Source organism: Lissotriton vulgaris, chromosome 4_1, assembly GCF_964263255.1.
Source record: "Lissotriton vulgaris chromosome 4_1, aLisVul1.2, whole genome shotgun sequence".
NCBI classification, from domain to species: Eukaryota; Metazoa; Chordata; class Amphibia; order Caudata; family Salamandridae; genus Lissotriton; species Lissotriton vulgaris.
In genome coordinates, this window is record NC_141691.1 from 237783146 (window position 1) to 237800262 (window position 17117).

Consider the following 17117-nt stretch of genomic DNA (forward strand, 5'->3'; position numbering starts at 1 on the left):
TTAAGGCTTTCTCAGTATTCATGGCAATAACAGCTGAGCGTTCTCCTAACATACAAGCAGAGATGGCTTGTTACTAGAGTAGGATTACTATGTCTAATGACAAATATGGGGGCATAGAGTGGAAGGAGTATGATAGAAATTTCAGGAAGGCTAGGGCCGCTGACCCATCCCTTTCCTGGGACCGGGTTGACACAATCTCATGGTTGGATCAGTTTGGGCCAGGACAACCTGCTAACTCAGTGCAAAACTTCAACAGGGTCAGACATTCCAATCTTCTCCGCCCTTTCGGCCACCCCAAACCGCGTGCACTGCCCCTAGTCCAGGTAGCGGAGGGACGAAAGGGGACATGTTGGGATTTTAGTAGGCGGACATGCACCAGGACCCCAGCCACCTGTAAGTTCAGGCATACATGCTCTATCTGCGCTAACTCATCTCACCCAGAGTCCAAATGTCTCAAGAAATCGGGATATAGGGGAAAGAAGAAACAGGAATGAAGTGAGGACACAACTGGTAACACGCTCACCCATAGAGGTAACGGCTATGACTCCCTGGTTAAACAAATACCCAGATCATTCCACGGCTAGGATTTTGCAAGAGGGTTTTTCTGTATGGCTTTAGGATCCCTGCATTTGATTACATAGGGACACCAGATTGCAAAAATCAGCTCTCTGTTAGGACCAATCCTGGGGTGGCAGCAGCAAAAATTGCAAAAGAATTAAGCTTGGGCAGAATAGCTGGGCATTTTGATTACATCCCTGTACACTATTTGTCTGCTCTCCTTTGGGAGTGGTCCCCAAGAAAGAGGAAGGGAAGTTCAGGTTGATTCATAATCTGTCAGCCCCTAGAGGTAATTCATTGAATGACGCCATCAGTGAGGACATCTATAGTGTTAAATATGCTTCCTTTGACCAGGCGGTTGATATGTTAAGGGGTTTGGGCCCCGGGGCCCTGCTAGCCAAGTCTAACATTGAGTCTGCTTTCCGTTTGCTGCCAGCTCACCCACTGGATTACTACCTTGTGGGTTTTAAGTTTGAAGACAAATTCTACATGGATATGTGCATGCCCATGGGGTGCTTCGTCTCCTGTGCTTACTTTGAAAAATTTAGTCCATTTTTGGAATGGGTTTTTAGACAGGCAACGGGTCACCAATATGTCATGCATTATCTGGATGACTTTTTTTCTGGGGTCAGCGTGCTCCCGGCAGTGTGCTTGGGCATTGCAGGAATATTGCGTGCTCATGCGGGCTTTTGGGGTTCTCCTGGCACCTGGAAAGACAGTAGGTCCAACGACTACAATCGAAATCCTGGGCATAGAGTTAGACTCAGTACAGGGGTGTTTCCGGTTACCTACAGAAAAAATTAAGAAATTTAAGACAGCATTACAGCAATGTCTGGCAAAAGATAAGGTAACCTTACATCAGCTACAACAGACGGCGGGTCAGTTGAACTTTGCACTGAGAGTCATACCTATGGTACGACCATTCTCCCGCTCCATCTCACAGGCCATGGCAGGTCTCCAAGAAAAACACCATTACACAAGACTGTCGTCTGAGGTTCGTCAGGATATGCGTATTTGGATGGCATTCCTGCGGGATTTCAACGGCAGGGTGGTGGCCCGGTCCACCCACTACTTCTGCGGAGTTAGGTTTATGGACTGATGCTGCGGGCAGTGTGAGATTTGGTGCCATACTCGGTAATGAGTGGGTGGCTCAACATTGGCCAGCATGGTGGGTGGAGAATGGTGTGACAGCCAACATTGGTTTCCTGGAACTTTTTCCCATCTGGGTAGCACTCACTGTTTGGCCTCAACGTCTGCGTAATCAATATGTGGTTTTCTGGTCAGACAACATAACTGTAGAAGAATGCACCAACCAACAGGCAGCACGGTGTAAAATGATCCTCCACCTTTTGAAGGAGATAGTGTTGTTATGTATGAAATTGAACATGCAGTTTAAGGCTGAACATGTACCGGGGGTCTTGAATAATGCTGCTGATGCACTCTCTCGCTTCAAGATGCAGGTTTTTTTCCTTGAACACCTACCCTCTGCTGAGGCAACACCAACATTCTTCCCAGAAGTACTTTGGCAGATTGGTGCCCCCAACTACAGAACCTTGTGGCAGCTAGCCTAGTGACCAAGACCAAGAAAGCTTATGAAGGGGCGTTTTGGGCTGGGAAGGGTTGGGCTAAGAGCTGGCATGACACAGGGGCACTCTTGCAGTATTTAGATACTTTGAATAAAGAAGGGTGCTCAGCGGCGGCAGCCAGGTGACATGTGGCGGCAATTTCAATCTTCGCGCAACTTAAGGTCAAGGGGAATCCTACCAATAGTTTCATTGTTAGGAAGACCCTAAAAGGGTGGCGAAACCTCCAGGGATCAGCCCTGGACACGAGACGCCCAATTGAGATTGAGCTGCTTACATCTCTACTGGCGGCTCTGGATGTCATCCACAGCTCTACAACAGAAGCTTTGCTATTCAGAGCAGCCTTTTCACTGGCCTTTTGTTGAGCCTTTAGGATTGGGGAGTTTGTGGCACAGAATAAGCAGGATGTGCAAGGGGGGCTGCAGCTTGAACATGCAAAAGTGCAGGGCGACACCTTACTAATATCTATTAAAAAATCAAAAACAGATCAGGAAGCCCATGGCAATGGGATAGTACTCCACCGTGCACATGATAATCCTTGCTGCCCCGTGACTCAGCTAGAAGCATTCCTATGACAAAGAACTAGTACAATGAAGGGGAGCACTGTTAATACATGCAGATGGAACCCCGCTCACCAGTTTCCAGTTTAAGGGGGTCATGGAGAGGGCAATAAACAGGGCAGGTTTGGATCCTAAGTGTTTCAGAACGTACTCGTTCAGAATAGGGGTGACCACTGAAGCAACAGCTAGAGGTTTGCACAGCAGCAGTGTGAAAAGGATTGGGAGGTGGTCCTCCAATTCTTATAAGCGCTATGTGCGGTTACACATGCTGTGAGTGGGGCAAGTCACACTTGTACTGATGCATGTTCCATCTCTGCTTCCATTTACAATTTCTCAAACCTGTCACGCAGGGCGGAAATTGGCGGTGGCGCACCGGCAGCAAGAACCAATACAAGGACGGACACATCCACTGGAAGCAGGACCACATGTTGTTTTGGGTTATTGGCCACTCATATGTAAGATGTTTGAATGCATTTTTCTTTTCAGGAAATTACAAACACAGAGTTGAAAAAGCCGGTTTTAGGGTATCATTTCATGTAAAAGGGGGGCTCTGCCTTAGTTAGTTCAGGGGTTTTGTCATGGATATTTTGGGTAAGCATGGGGCTCCACCCAGCATAGTTATCCTACACTTGGGTGGGAACAATCTGGTAAACCTGGGTAAAAGGGGGCTAATGGAAACCATAATTTCAGAGGTGGGTTGGTTAGCTAAGACATGCCAGGGGTGCACCATAGTATGGTCTCAAATGGTACCCAGATTTAAATGGAGGGGGGGAGATTCTGTAAAAGCGTTGAATCACTCAGTAAGGAGGATCAACAACAAAATAAAAAGTTGTTTATGTTTCTTCAACTACAGACGATCGCACACAGGTGTATCAGGGGGGAGCCGTGCTTTTTAAAAGACGGGGTCCACCTGACTAGGGTAGGGAATGAAATCCTGTTAGAGAATATAGTTGCCTGGTTGGGGAGTTTTAAAGACAGGGCATGACCTTTCGGTGAGAATGTTTCGGGGGGCCAGATAGTCGATCAACTACGCTGGCCTGTGGCGGTAAGGTCATGTTTGGTGAACAGTAAATATAAGGTCCTTAGAGGGCGGCACCATTCTTGAATGGGGTCGTCCAAGGGAAGGGACAAGGGGTCTCTCCTAGAACTCCAGGGGCAGTTACAGCCAGTTGGCTAGATGGGTACGGGGAGGGGGAATCACGCTTTCTCTAGGCTGGTTGGCCACCCCGCACGTTCACAATGATGCCAGTAAACGGCACAAAAATGCAAGGGCCCCCTTTAATGGAGTTAATGGAGCGTATGGGGGTAACCGGGGGGGAATACCCTCACGGTAAACGGGCCCTCTGCGCATGCGCACTTCAACTGGAGGGCGTGGTTAATTGATAAGGATCTGACACCATTTAGTGACCTAGCCGTAGGCCCAAATAGGATATGCAGAAAAAGTAAATGCTGTATGATTATGGATGATGTGTTAGATTCGGATAGGAAATACCTTTGTACTAGAATTATGTTAAGGTTAGCCATCTGAAATCTGTATTTATCAATTGTAATCAATGTCATGCAAAAATGTTTTTCTGCGAAATCATGTAAATATTTGTTTATTTAAATTTTGTTTTATTTTTATGTTTAATACATACGGCCGGGGGTTGTACGACCCCCGCTTTCAAAGAAATTCCTCTCATGTCAATTACTAAGATTTGATAAGGGAGGGGAGGGGGTTAGGTAGTCCCTGGCCATAAGAGGAGTATCAGGTCCCTGATGGTACCCAGCATCCTACAACTACATGGAGCTTCACAAAATAATTTAAAGAAGCATCTCTGATGGCGCCCTAGGGCCAAATTGCTTGTCCCAATCCTTATTTAAATAAAATCCAGAATTTTAGGCAAGGAAATTATTCTTGCTTTTAAACCACGGTTTACAAAATAGGTTAGTGCCAGATACATGGTGAGGAGCAATTATCCATCCGATTTTTAAATGCATCATCAAATTCAAACCAGAAAATTACGAATTGATGGCACTCCTAAATGTAGAAACTAAAGGTCAGATTTATCAAGGTTTCACGCAACGCAGAAAGACAGCTGGCTGCCCTGCGCTGCGTGAAAGGGAGAGGGCAGGTATGTGCTGTATTTACAAATATATGGCACATTCCTGCTCTCTGCCTGCACTGGCACACAATCTGCTGACTGGCACCAATACAGGCACTGTTGCACCAAGGTGCAAGGGTGCCTGCATTGTTAGAAGGATTGTTTTTGTGCAGGAATTGACATCTTCCTGCACAAAAACAATCCTCCAAGACTTTTTTCCTCTCTCTAAGTGTGCTGCAGAATGCACCTCATTTAGAAAGAGGAAACAATGAGGAGAAATAAAGATAATTCTCCTCGTTGGGCCTCTGGTGAGAGGCGTACAATTCTGACACATTCCCATGTTTACTAGTGATGGTAAATCTGGAAATATGTCAGAATGCATTGGTGAATGCGTAGGAACACCAATGCTCCACCCATGGCACGCTTCCCTGCCACACAGTTATGCAATGCAGCAATTTGAACAGCATGGTGCAATGGTGCCTGCGTTGTTGCTAGGCAGCAGTTTGTGTGCAGAGCAGGCAGCCAGCAGGAATGCACCTTATAATGTTAAAAATGGCACATTCCGCCCCGCCCCCCTCCCCCTATGCACAGTGCAGTGCAGCAAGGTGGCTTGTTGCATTGCGTGAAATATTGATAAATAAGGCCCCCAAATATAAGGTATGATAGTGGCTGAATTGCAAAGAGGTGGACCTGAATATTCCTGAATGCTCCAATAAATTCAGCGCAAGTACCCTTGAAAACGTTGGCAAGGTCAGATCTGGGAGAGAGGGGACACTGTCAGAGAGCCATATTATCAAACCATTTCAAGACTACTCCAAATATGACTTGCCCTAGTAAAATCCACCTTCTTGGTGCACACAGGAAATCATGTGTCTATACTCATTTTGAACAGCAGAGGGCGGGAGTGTCTAACACGAATTTCATATATTTATCATAATTATAATACCTTGGGTTTTATATTTGAAAATATAGCGCTTCATACAGCACGTATGCAGCTACACAAGTTAACGTTCTCAACTTGCTCACAGAAGGATGATAGTTTGAGCCAGCCTTTTGAACTTCGAGCGTGGAAACTATTGTTCACCACATGTTCCAGTGGCAAGGAAGCATCCTGTTAGTGTGAGAATGATTTCACAAATCCTTTCCCTCCTCTCATTCTAATTGCCTGTGTGTGGCCGCCATTTTGCGGCTTCGTGGTATTTAACCCTTTATGAAACAGTTACCTCCCTCCATTCAGCTAATGAATGTGTTAGCGTCCGTTTTTGAAAGCAGGGCTCCTCTCTCTCCATTGAGGCCCATGAAAGTTTGCTTTTCAGAGACGTGGTTTCAACTTCCTCACAGTGAATTAAAACAGACGACTTCTGTGTTCAGCAACTTTTCATATTTACTTTGCCAGATAGACTTTTTGGCATATGTAAGAAACAACCATTCATATACGTGGCATATTGATTGATTGATAGATGTTTAGGGCTCTAACTATGGCAGCAACGAAAACTGTGTGTACTGGCAGGAATTCCCAAATCTTTTTCTCTGCTGAAAGTAATTTTGCATGCATCTCTATGCTGGGGTCTACTTAATTCCCACTGGAACTACAAATTTAACCAAACCGGTAATACTGCAGGGAAACACACTTTTAATGAGTTGATTGTTTTCAACTATCTTTCTAAACTGCTCTCAAGTCTGGGATGCAGCAGCATCCGCGGCACCCCTCATTTCAGCACCCAAGCTCCATTCTACCTTTCCATAGCTGCAATTCCTGATTGGAAATCATAAATACAATTCATCCAATGTATCCCATAATCTCATGTGAAAATATCAACAAAAACAATTGATTCAATACGTTTTTTTTACTAAGATCTCTTAGTCCATCAAAACATTATTGTGTGTCATAACATTCCATGAACAATAATGATACAATGCTTTTTTAGAAATCCATTTCCTCTTTCAAAAAGTGCCAATGCCCAATGCATTTCCGGCCACACGGCCCTTCGTCAGGGGGTGTACCTGAAAAACATAAACAAATATGTATACATTCACAACATTGAAGGACATTCTGCATCCTCTCTTTCCGCTTGTGTGGCTGTTCGGGGATGTCTTGAGAGGTAGTCTGCGGGATTCGATGAGCCTGGTTTGTACTCTACCCGGTAGTCGTAACCCTGCAGCTGAAGTATCACTTCTCAATTCTAGGTGGGGGTTTGAACACTGAGCCTTGAAACAGGGGTATGAGCGGTTTGTGGTCCGTCGACACCGTGAAGTGATGACCATATACATAGACATGAAAGCAGGCCCGGACTGGCCGTTAGGGCACCGGGCAATTCCCCGGTGGGCCACATGGTTGGGGGCCGGTTTTGGGCCCCTGGGGCCGTTTTTGTTACAGGGCCGTTATGCTGCAAAAACGGCCCTGTAACAAAAACGGCCGAAAACCGGCCCTTTCACAGAGCGCGATCGCACCTCTCCCCCTCTCGCCCCTCCCCTCTCCTCCCGGAGGGGGGAGGGGGGCCGGCCGAGCACTTTGCCAGGGCCGGTTCGGTTTCCCAGTCCGGCCCTGCATGAAAGTGCCGACAAGCCCAGTGGATGGCGATTGCCTCTCGCTCTATCTGCAAATATCTTTGTTCTGTGTCCGTTAGGGAACGGCTGGCATATGCAATCGGGGCCCACTCTCCATTGCTTTGTAGTTGAGTGAGGACTGCCCCTAGCCCATAGGGGCTGGCGTCTACTGCAACGTTGGTGGATCTGGTCGGGTGGAAATAGGACAGGGTTGTGTCCGCTGACAGAGCCAATTTCGTGGCTTTGAAGGCTTGTTCCTGCTCCCGGCCCCACTGCCATGTGGTGGTGGACTTTGTCAGTTCCCTCAGGGGTTTAGTGAGCTTGGAAAGGTCGGGGACGAAGCGTCCTCAAAAATTCACCATGCCCAGGAAACTCCTGATTTCCGAGATATTGGAGGGGGCTGGGGCTTCTTGGACGTCCCTCACCTTGTCGGTGTCCGGGGCTATTCCTTGGTCCGAGAAGGTGTTACCAAAGATGCTGATCTTGTTTTTCAGAAACTGACACTTCTCCCGGTGTGGGATCAGGCCAGACTCTTTGATTCTTTGGAGGACTCCCCTCAGCCTCTGATGGTGATCTTCAACTGATGATGCGTAGATGAGCAGGTCATCGCTCACGTTTAGAACTCCTGGGAGCCCGCTGAGGACTTCACGGATGGTGTTTTGGAACACCTCAGCTACCAGCCCGCCAGCAACGCTACGGACATTGTTCCGGCATGCCGCAGATTCTTCTAACCTTAGGAACCGCTTGCTTCTAGCAAGGATAACCCATACTGGGCATAATTACCACAATCGTGTTGCTTTACTGCACCCATCGAGGAAGCTGGTCTATACATCCCCTAGCTGAGCCCTTTGAGCACCCTATCCAATCGGGCGCCAACACCCACTCCATTAAGAACAAGCCGCCTCCGTGACAGCAATTGGATACCATTCCTCGCGGCAAACAATTAATTCGGCCGCAACGTCGAGGCACATCATCATTGTTTTTACCAGGCATAGCTTATGTGTACAGTCCTGATGAGGATCCCATTATATTTGTGAGCACGGGATCGAAACATCAACCTTTTAAGTAGCCATACAGTGAAACCAATTTGTATTAAGTGCTGTATAAGACTACTCTGGCAAAACACTTGCTAACACTGATCTAAAAAGTGTCCAGCTTGCTCACCTTTCCTCTGCCTGGAAATTCTCTTTCTCTTTCTCAAACCATATCCCTTACCTCTTAACTGTGTTTCTCTGTCCCGAGTTAAAACACAGGAATGTGCCCTTTATCTCTGAAATGTTGCTGATGCACTAAATTCAATTATTGTTATGTTAATAAATTCCTTGTCCGGCTGGACTTGGATAAATGTAAAGCAGCCTATCATGGTTTCTTTGGCTATTATTGTGTATCCCTGAAACTGCTTTGGACCTCTGTTTTTCTCAAACGACTTGGAACACCTCAGCGGCACTCGAGATCCCAAAATTGAGGCATCAGTATCTTCTGAGGCCTACGTGCGTGGAGAAGGTGGTTATGTATCGAGAGTCTGGGTGTAGTGGCAGTTGGTGATACCCTGACCGGAGGTCCATCTTTGAGAACCATCTCGCGCCGTTCAACTCTCCCAGTATGTCGTCGATGTTTGGGGTTAGATGTCGTTCCCTCTTTACTGCTGCGTTTGGAAGGCGCATGTCCACACAGATTCGGACTTGTCTGGCTGTTTCCGTTTCCGAGCCACTACGATCGGGGACACCCACGGGGTGGGCCCACTGACTTTTTCTCCAAGGCCTCCAGTTCTTCCTCAACCTTCTTCCTCAACCTTCTTCCTCAGGTGGAACGCGATGCGTCTATGTCTCAGTGCCACTGGTTGGACCGACTGGCCGATATGGAGGGAGACTTCCTTCCCTTTCAGGCATCCGATGCCTTTGAAGACGTCTCCGAACTCTTCTATGATGGCTTCTAGTTCATCTTCCAGCACTGCCATGGCGAACGATATGAGCCTCAGCTCTTCTGCTGACTGTCCACTAAGTAGCATGCTGCTGCCTTCCTTGGTAACGTACACGGTGTTGGGGACTTTGAGGCCGTGGTGTTGCAGGTCAGTTTTGAAACATCATTAGAGTGGAATAGGTGTCTTCTGGCCATATGCAAATACTCTAATCCTTGCTTTGCAGAGGGGGGGCTTGTTACTCAGCTAGTTGTACACGTTGGCTGCCATCAGCTCAATGGATGCTCCTGTGTCGATAGTGGCTCTCACCTTCTGCTGATGGATTTTGATTCGCAGACGTCGCTTCTTCCGGCGTGGCTGATCAATCGCAAACACATAGTGGACAGGGTAGTCACTTGTGTCTTCGTCCATGTCTTCGCTGTCTTGTTCCTCCACAACTGCTTGAGCGGCCTCCTTCTTTGACTTCGTAGACCTGCATACCACCGCATAGTGGTTCATCCACCTGCACGCACTGCATGTCTTTCCTTTCGCCGGGCAATCCTGCATGCGGTGGGGCGGTCCTCCACAGTACCCACACTCCTTTTGCTTATCCTGCTGTTTCCTGCCAGCATATTGGCGCGCTTTTTATCTCACCACGTTTGCTTTCTCCGCCATGTTGACTTGCTCCGTTTTGACGGGTCGGTGGAGGGCTGCTTCCATGTGGGAGGCTCTGGCCTGCGACAGTTCCTTGGAGCGGCCTAGTTTGAGGATGTCTGCTAGTGGCTTGCCATCTTCCTGAAGGATGGTGACTCTGAGTTTGGATGAGTAACACCCTTGGATTACCTGTCCTCGAATTTCTTCTTGCTCATCACGGAATCCGCACGTGCTGGCCAACTCCTTTAACCTCCAGTGGAAAGTGTCCAGCGATTCCTCTGCTTCCTGCTTAGCCTGGCGAAAGATGAACCTCTCATAGTCTTTACTCGCCATAGGTTCAAAGTGCATGTTTAAGGCGTTGAGGAGGGTGTGGTACATCTTTGGCATGGCTTCCACTATCGTTTTGTATATACAGTGGATATGTTTTCCTCCTAGGTGAAGAAGTAGGGCTCTGCGCCTTTCACGGGCCGTGCCCGCCCCTTCGAAGTAGATCTGGAGGCGATCAACCCAGTCTCTCCATCGCGGAGCAAGGGACGATGGAGCCCCAACTACGACAAATGGTTCGATGGTGGGAATTGACGCCATTTTGGTGCGTGCGTGGTGCGCCTCGCGGCACGTGTGCTGCTCACCTCCCGGGTGCGCTGGCGGTTGTCTGGCCGAGGTCGGTGGTGACGATGATGGAGTTTATGCTTGTGGCCGGCCTTCCCTCCCTTCTTGCACGATGGCTGCTTGCCTGGTGCACAGCCCTGTCCTCTGTGGTGGGCTCACGCGGCACTCGGGCATGGGCCAGCTCTAGGGCATGGAGTGGGTGTACCCTCTGAGTTGCCCTCAGGTGTTTCTGTAGCTGGGCATAGGCAGGGGCACCAGGACACCACAGCTGCAGCTCCTTAAGCCTCAGTAATCTCCTCGGGGCCTCAACACAATTGCACTCATAATTGCCCAAATTTGAAATGGAGGAGGGATAACTTGCACAGCACGGGGTCTTTGAGCCCCTCATCACCAGTGTGATATCTTTGATCGCGCTAGCACTATTACATGCGGCGCAGCGATATCAATAATGCTCGGGAGACTGTGCTGGCTTAACTCGTGGCTCCGACTGCCTTCGTCGGCCACGCCCCCTTTATTAAGTAGCGGGCCCGTTTCGACACACAACCGCGCTAAACGTGGCCTCGCAGGCGTGGGTAGACTGGAGCGCTACCCTGCGCTGCAGGACACTACATGCTCCAGGCTCCAGCAGTCACCGTTATCCGTGAGTTGGCAGGCTCCCATTGTGAGGGACAATCATGTTCATTTTAAAATATAACCGCGGCGGTGCAAGCAGCACTGCCATTTAGCAGCAGTTACACTCATCTGCCTGCGCAGCTACGACCCCCGCTTGCGCTAAAGGTGATGGCAGAACGTAGAGTTCATACTGCCTTCGGCCGGGTCATACTAAGGTCAGGCTGTGACTGTGGCGCCGAGCCGGGTGGGAATGCGCTACTGCTTTCAAAATAGAATACATTGTAGAAGCCTCACTGCTGTGCTCTGTGCTTCTGGCAGCTTGCGCCCGGGCCGGCAAATGACACCTGCAAGAGCAGGTCAGACACACAAGCACAAACGCAAGCGAGCAGCCTGGAGTGGCCAGAAATCTACTAGTTTAGCACTTTGTGTGACAGCAGAGAGAGTGGCAGCAAATGCGTGACAATGCATTTCAGTGCGGTGATGCGGAACCCCCTACTGGAATGCGTTAGAGTCACACCTAATGCGTAATACTTGACAGGACTGCCTTTTACTGAACTGACTCTCGCTGGAACTGGACTCGCCATTGTACTTCCTGCAAAAAGTCGTTGTTCAATCAGACTTATCGGCATGGTCCTGTTTTCCCACTGGCAGTTTGACCTTCATGTCTGACCGTAACAAACCTGCTCCGCGTGGAAGAGCACATACAATGTAAAATCTGCTGCCTGGCCCTCAAGTCTTTCATTTAGGCCAACATTTACACCGAAGAACAAACTCTCACCTCTGGAGGTGGCTTCGGCGGTGTAATGCACAATACTGGGACCCCAGCAGAATGTACCGAGCCCCCCCCCCCCCCAAGTGTCCCATATCTCAACGATATTCATTGATTTAGGGCAGAAAACGCCCCTTTAAAGGGTTGGAGGACTCTCGAGTATTGGGAGCCCCCCAACCTCCCGCACCGCAGTGGCTGCAGTGGCTTGCATTATAGCCAGGGACTGCCTAAACACCCCCCTTCCTTTATCAAACATTAGTAACATGACATGAGAGAGATTTCTTTGGAAGCGGGGGTCGTACAACCCCCGGCCATATTTATTAAACAAAAAATAAAACAAAATTGAAATAAACAATATTTACATGATTACGCAGAAAACTTTCCGTGACATTGATTACAATTGATATTTACAGATATCAGATTGCTGACCTTAACATAATTCTAGTACAAAGTATTTCCTATCCGAATCTAATATATTAACCATAATCATACAGTAATCACTTTTCTGCGTATCCTATTTGGGCCAACGGCAAGGTCACTAACTGGTATCAGATCCTTAGCAATTAACCACGCCCTCCAGTCGGAGTGCGCATGAGCAGAGGGCCCGTTTACTGTGAGGGTACTTCCCCACCGGTTACCCCCGTACGCTCTATTAACTCCATTAAAGGGGGCCCTTGCATCTCTGTGCAGTTTACTGGCGTCATTGTGCACGTTCGGGGTGGCCAACCAGCCTAGAGAAAGAGTGACTCCTCCTCCCGCACCCATCTAGCGAACAGGCTGTAACTGCCCCTGGAGTTCTAGGAGAGACCACTTGGCCCTCGCCTTGGGCGACCCCATTCAAGAATGGCGCCGCCCTCTAAGGACCTTAAATTTACTGCTCACCTATCATGACCTTACCGCCAGGCCAGCGTAGTTGACCGACTATCTGCCCCCCCTACCCTCCTACACTGAAAGGTCATGCCCTGTCCTTAAAACTCACAAGCCAAGCCATTAAATTTTCTAACAGGATTTCATTCCCTACCCTAGAAAGGTAGACCCCATCTTTTAAGAAACACAGCTTCCTCCTGATACACCCGTGTGCGATCATCTGTAGCTAAGGAGACCTGAACAATGTCCCTATTTTATTGTTGATCCTCCTTACCGAGTGATTCAACGCTTTTACAGAATCCCCCCCCCTCAAATTAAATCTGGGTACCATCTGAGACCATACTATGGTGTAGCCCTGGCATGACTAAGTCTAACCACCCCACTTTGGAGATTATGTCTTCCATCAAGCCTCTTCTACCCAGATTTACCATATCGTTCCCACCCAAGATACGGAGTGATTCAACGCTTTTTACAGAATCTCCCCTCCTCAAATTAAATCTGGGTACCATCTGAGACCATACTATGGTGTAGCCTTGGCATGACTAAGTCTAACCACCCCACTTCAGAGATTATGTCTTCCATCAAGCCTCTTCTACCCAGATTTAACAGATCGTTCCCACCCAAGATAGGATAACTTGCTGGGTGGGGCCCCATGTTTACCCAAAAGATCTGTAACGAAACCCCTGAACTGACTAAGGCAGAGACCCCCTTTTCCATTGAATGATACCCTAAAACCGGCCTGCTCAACTCTGTGTCTGTAGTTTTCTGAAAGAAAAACTGCATTCAAACATTTTACATATGAGTGACCAATGACCCAAACAACATGTGATCATGCTTCCTGTGGATGTGCCCGTCTTTGTATTGTATCTTGCTGCTGTGTGCCGACGCCAGTTCCCCCCCCTGCATGACAGGTTTGGGAAACTGAAATGTTAGCAGAGATGGAACATGCATCAGTACAAGTGAGAAATGCCACACTCACAGCATGTGTAGCCGCACATAGTGCTTATAACAATTGGAGGACCACCTCTTAATCCTTTTCACACTGTTGCTGTGCAAACCTCTAGCTGTTGCTTCTGTGGCAGCCCCTATTCTAAACGAGTCTGTTCCAAAGCACTTAGGATCCAAACCTGCCCTGTTTATTCCCATGTCCATGACCCTTTTAAACTGGAACCTGGTAAGCGGGGTCCCATCTGCATGTATTAGTAGCGCTCCCCCCATTGCACTATTCCTCTGTTGTAGGAATGTCTCTAGCTGAGTGACGGGGCAGCAAGCATTATCAAGTGTGCGGTGTAGTACTATCCATTCGCCACAGGCTTCCTGGTCTGTTTTGGATTTTCTAACAGATATTAGTAAAGTTTCGCCCTGTACTTTTGCATGTTCAAGCTGCAGCCCTCCTTGCACATCCTGTTTATTCTGCGCCACCAACTCCCCTATCCTAAATGCTCCATAAAAGGCCAATGAAAAGGGGACCCTGAATAGCAAAGCCTCCCCTGTAGAGCTGCAAATTCCATCAAGAGCTGCTAGTAGAGATCTAGGTAGTCCTATCCCAATTGGGCGTCTTGTGTCTGGTGCTGACCCCTGATGGTGTTGCCACCCCTTCAGTGCCTTTCTAACAATGAAACTATTAGTAGGATCCCTGCTGCCCTTGATTTGTGCGAAGAAAGAGATTGCTGCCACATGTCGCCTGCCTGTCGCCGCAGAGCGCCGTTCCTTATTCAAAGTATCTAAATACCTCAGAAATGCCCCTGTCTCATGCCAGCTGTCTACCCAATCCTGTCCCAAAAAAGCGCAGTAAGCTCAAAACGCCCCTTCATAAGCTTTCCTGGTCTTGGAAGCTAGGCTAGTTGCCACTAGGTTCTGTAGCTGGGGGCACCAATCTGGCAAAGTACTTCCGGGAAGAGTGTTGGTGTTGCCTCCGCAGAGTGTAGGTGTTCCCTGAAAACCTGCATCTTGAAGCGAGAGAGTGCGTCAGCAACATTATTCAAGACCCCCGGGACATGATTAGCCTTAAACTGTATGTTCAGTTTCATACATAACAACACTATTTCCTTCAACAGGCGGAGGAACATTTTACACTGTGCAGCTGTTGGTTGATGCATTCTACCACCGTCATGTTGTCTGACCAGAAAATCACAGATTGATTACGCAGATGATGAGGCCAAACAGTGAGTGCCAGCCAGATGGGAAAGAGTTCTGGGAAACCAATGTTGGCTGTCACACCATTCTCCACCCACCATGCCGGTCAATGTTGTGCCACCCATTCATTCCCAAGTATGGCACCAAATCCTACACTACCCGCAGCGTCAGTCCATCAAGCTAACTTTGCAAAAGTAGTGGGAGGACCAGGCCACCCCACCCTGCCGTTGAAACCCTCCAGAAATGCCATCCAAATGCGCATGTCCTGGCAAACCTCAGACGACAGTCTTGTGTGATGGTGTTTTTCTTGGAGACCTGTCATCGCCTGTGAGATGGAGCGGGAGAATGGTCGTGCCATAGGTATGACTCTCAGTGCAAAATTCAACTGACCCACTGTCTGTTGTAGCTAATTTTTTCCTTAGGTAACCGGAAACACCCCTATACTAAGTCTAACTCAATGTCCAGGAATTCTATTGTGGTCGCTGGACCCAACGTCATCCCTGGCGCCAGGGGAACCCGAAGGCCCACATGAGCACGCAAAATTCCTGCAATGCCCAAGCACACTCCCGGGAGCCCGCCGACCCCAGAAAAAGGAAATTTTCCAGATAATGCATGACATATTGGTGCCCCGTCACCGATCTAAAAATTCATTCCAAAAATGAACAGAATTTTTCAAAGTAAGCACAGGAAACGGAACATCCCATGGGCATGCACATATCCATGTAGAATTTGTCCTGAAATTTAAAACCCAGAAGGTGATAATCAAGAGGATGAACCAGCAGCAAACGGAAGGCAGACTCAATATCTGATTTGGCTAGCAAGGCCCCGGGGCCCAGACTCCTTAGCATATCCACTGCCTGGTCAAAGGAAGCATATTTAACACTACAGATTTCTTCACTGATGGCGCAATTCAATTAATTGCCTCTAGGAGCTAACAGATTATGAATCAACCTGAACTCCCCCTCCTGCTTCTTGGGGACCACTCCAAGGGGTGAACAAACAAAATTGTGTGCAAGGATTTGATCAAAAGGACCAGCTTTTGTGCCCAAGCGTAATTCTTTTGCAATCTTTGTTGCTGCCAACCCAGGATTGGTCCTTACAGAAAGCTGATTTTTGCAATATGGTGTCCCTATGTAATCAAATGCAGGAATCCTAAAGCCATACAGAAAACTCTCTTGTAAGGTCCTAGCCGTGGCATGATCTGGGTACTTGTTTAACCAAGGAGTCATAGCCATAAGGTCAATGGGTGAGTGGGTTACAAGTTGTGTCCTCTCCTCACTCCTGTTTCTTCTTTCCCTTATCTCCTGATTTTTTGAGGCATTTTGATTCTAGGTGAGATGGGTTGGCGCAGATAGAGCATGCGTGCCTGAACTTACAGGTGCCCTTGGCCCTGGTGCATGTCCGCCTGTTAAAATCCCAACATGTCCCTTTCCGTCCCCCCGTTCCCCGGGATAGGGGCTATGCCCGTGGTTTCGGGTGTCCAAAAGGGCTGAGAAGCTTGGAATGGGTGACCCCTGTTGAAGTTTTGCACTGTGTTACCAGGCTGCCCTGGCCCAAACTGATCCAACCCTGCGATTGTGTTGACTCGGTCCCAGTAAAGTGATGGGTTAGATGCCCTGGCTTTCCTGAAATTCCTGTCATATTCCTTCCACCCTATGCCCCCATATTTGTCATGAGACATAGTAATCCTGCTCTGGTAACAAGCCATCCCTGTTTGTATGTTAGGAGAACGCTCAGCGGTTATTGCCAAAATTCTGAAAGGGCCCTAATCCAGTTGCTTAAATTCTCCTCTACCCTGAATTTCAACAGTTCACTGCGCCATTCACTAGGAAACAACCAATCTTTCTGTTTCCTTGAATAGTCCATTTCCCTTTTGTCCACGAGTAGAGAGAACATATTAATGTAAGCACCGACCATAATAATTCTTTCACTTCCTGTGTTACATGTGTGGCCAAATTTTCCCTTTAAGTGCGTGACTCACCTACGCCCAGTAATGGCAATGTCACTTCCTTACCTAGTGCAACAACTCCAGCTGGCTCTGTCAGCTTGTCCTTCCCATGGCTGCTCGCTGTCACATCTTGGTTGTTTCCTGCTAAAGGAACCCCCCCTGTTGGTTGCGGAAGAGCTGGATTACCTGGCCCTTCACCTCGAGTCCCGCCTGGTGTTGCAATAATCTTTGCCACCATCTTCTTTGCCTCAGCCAAAGGGTCGTCCCCTACCTCCTTTGCCCCCACTGAAATT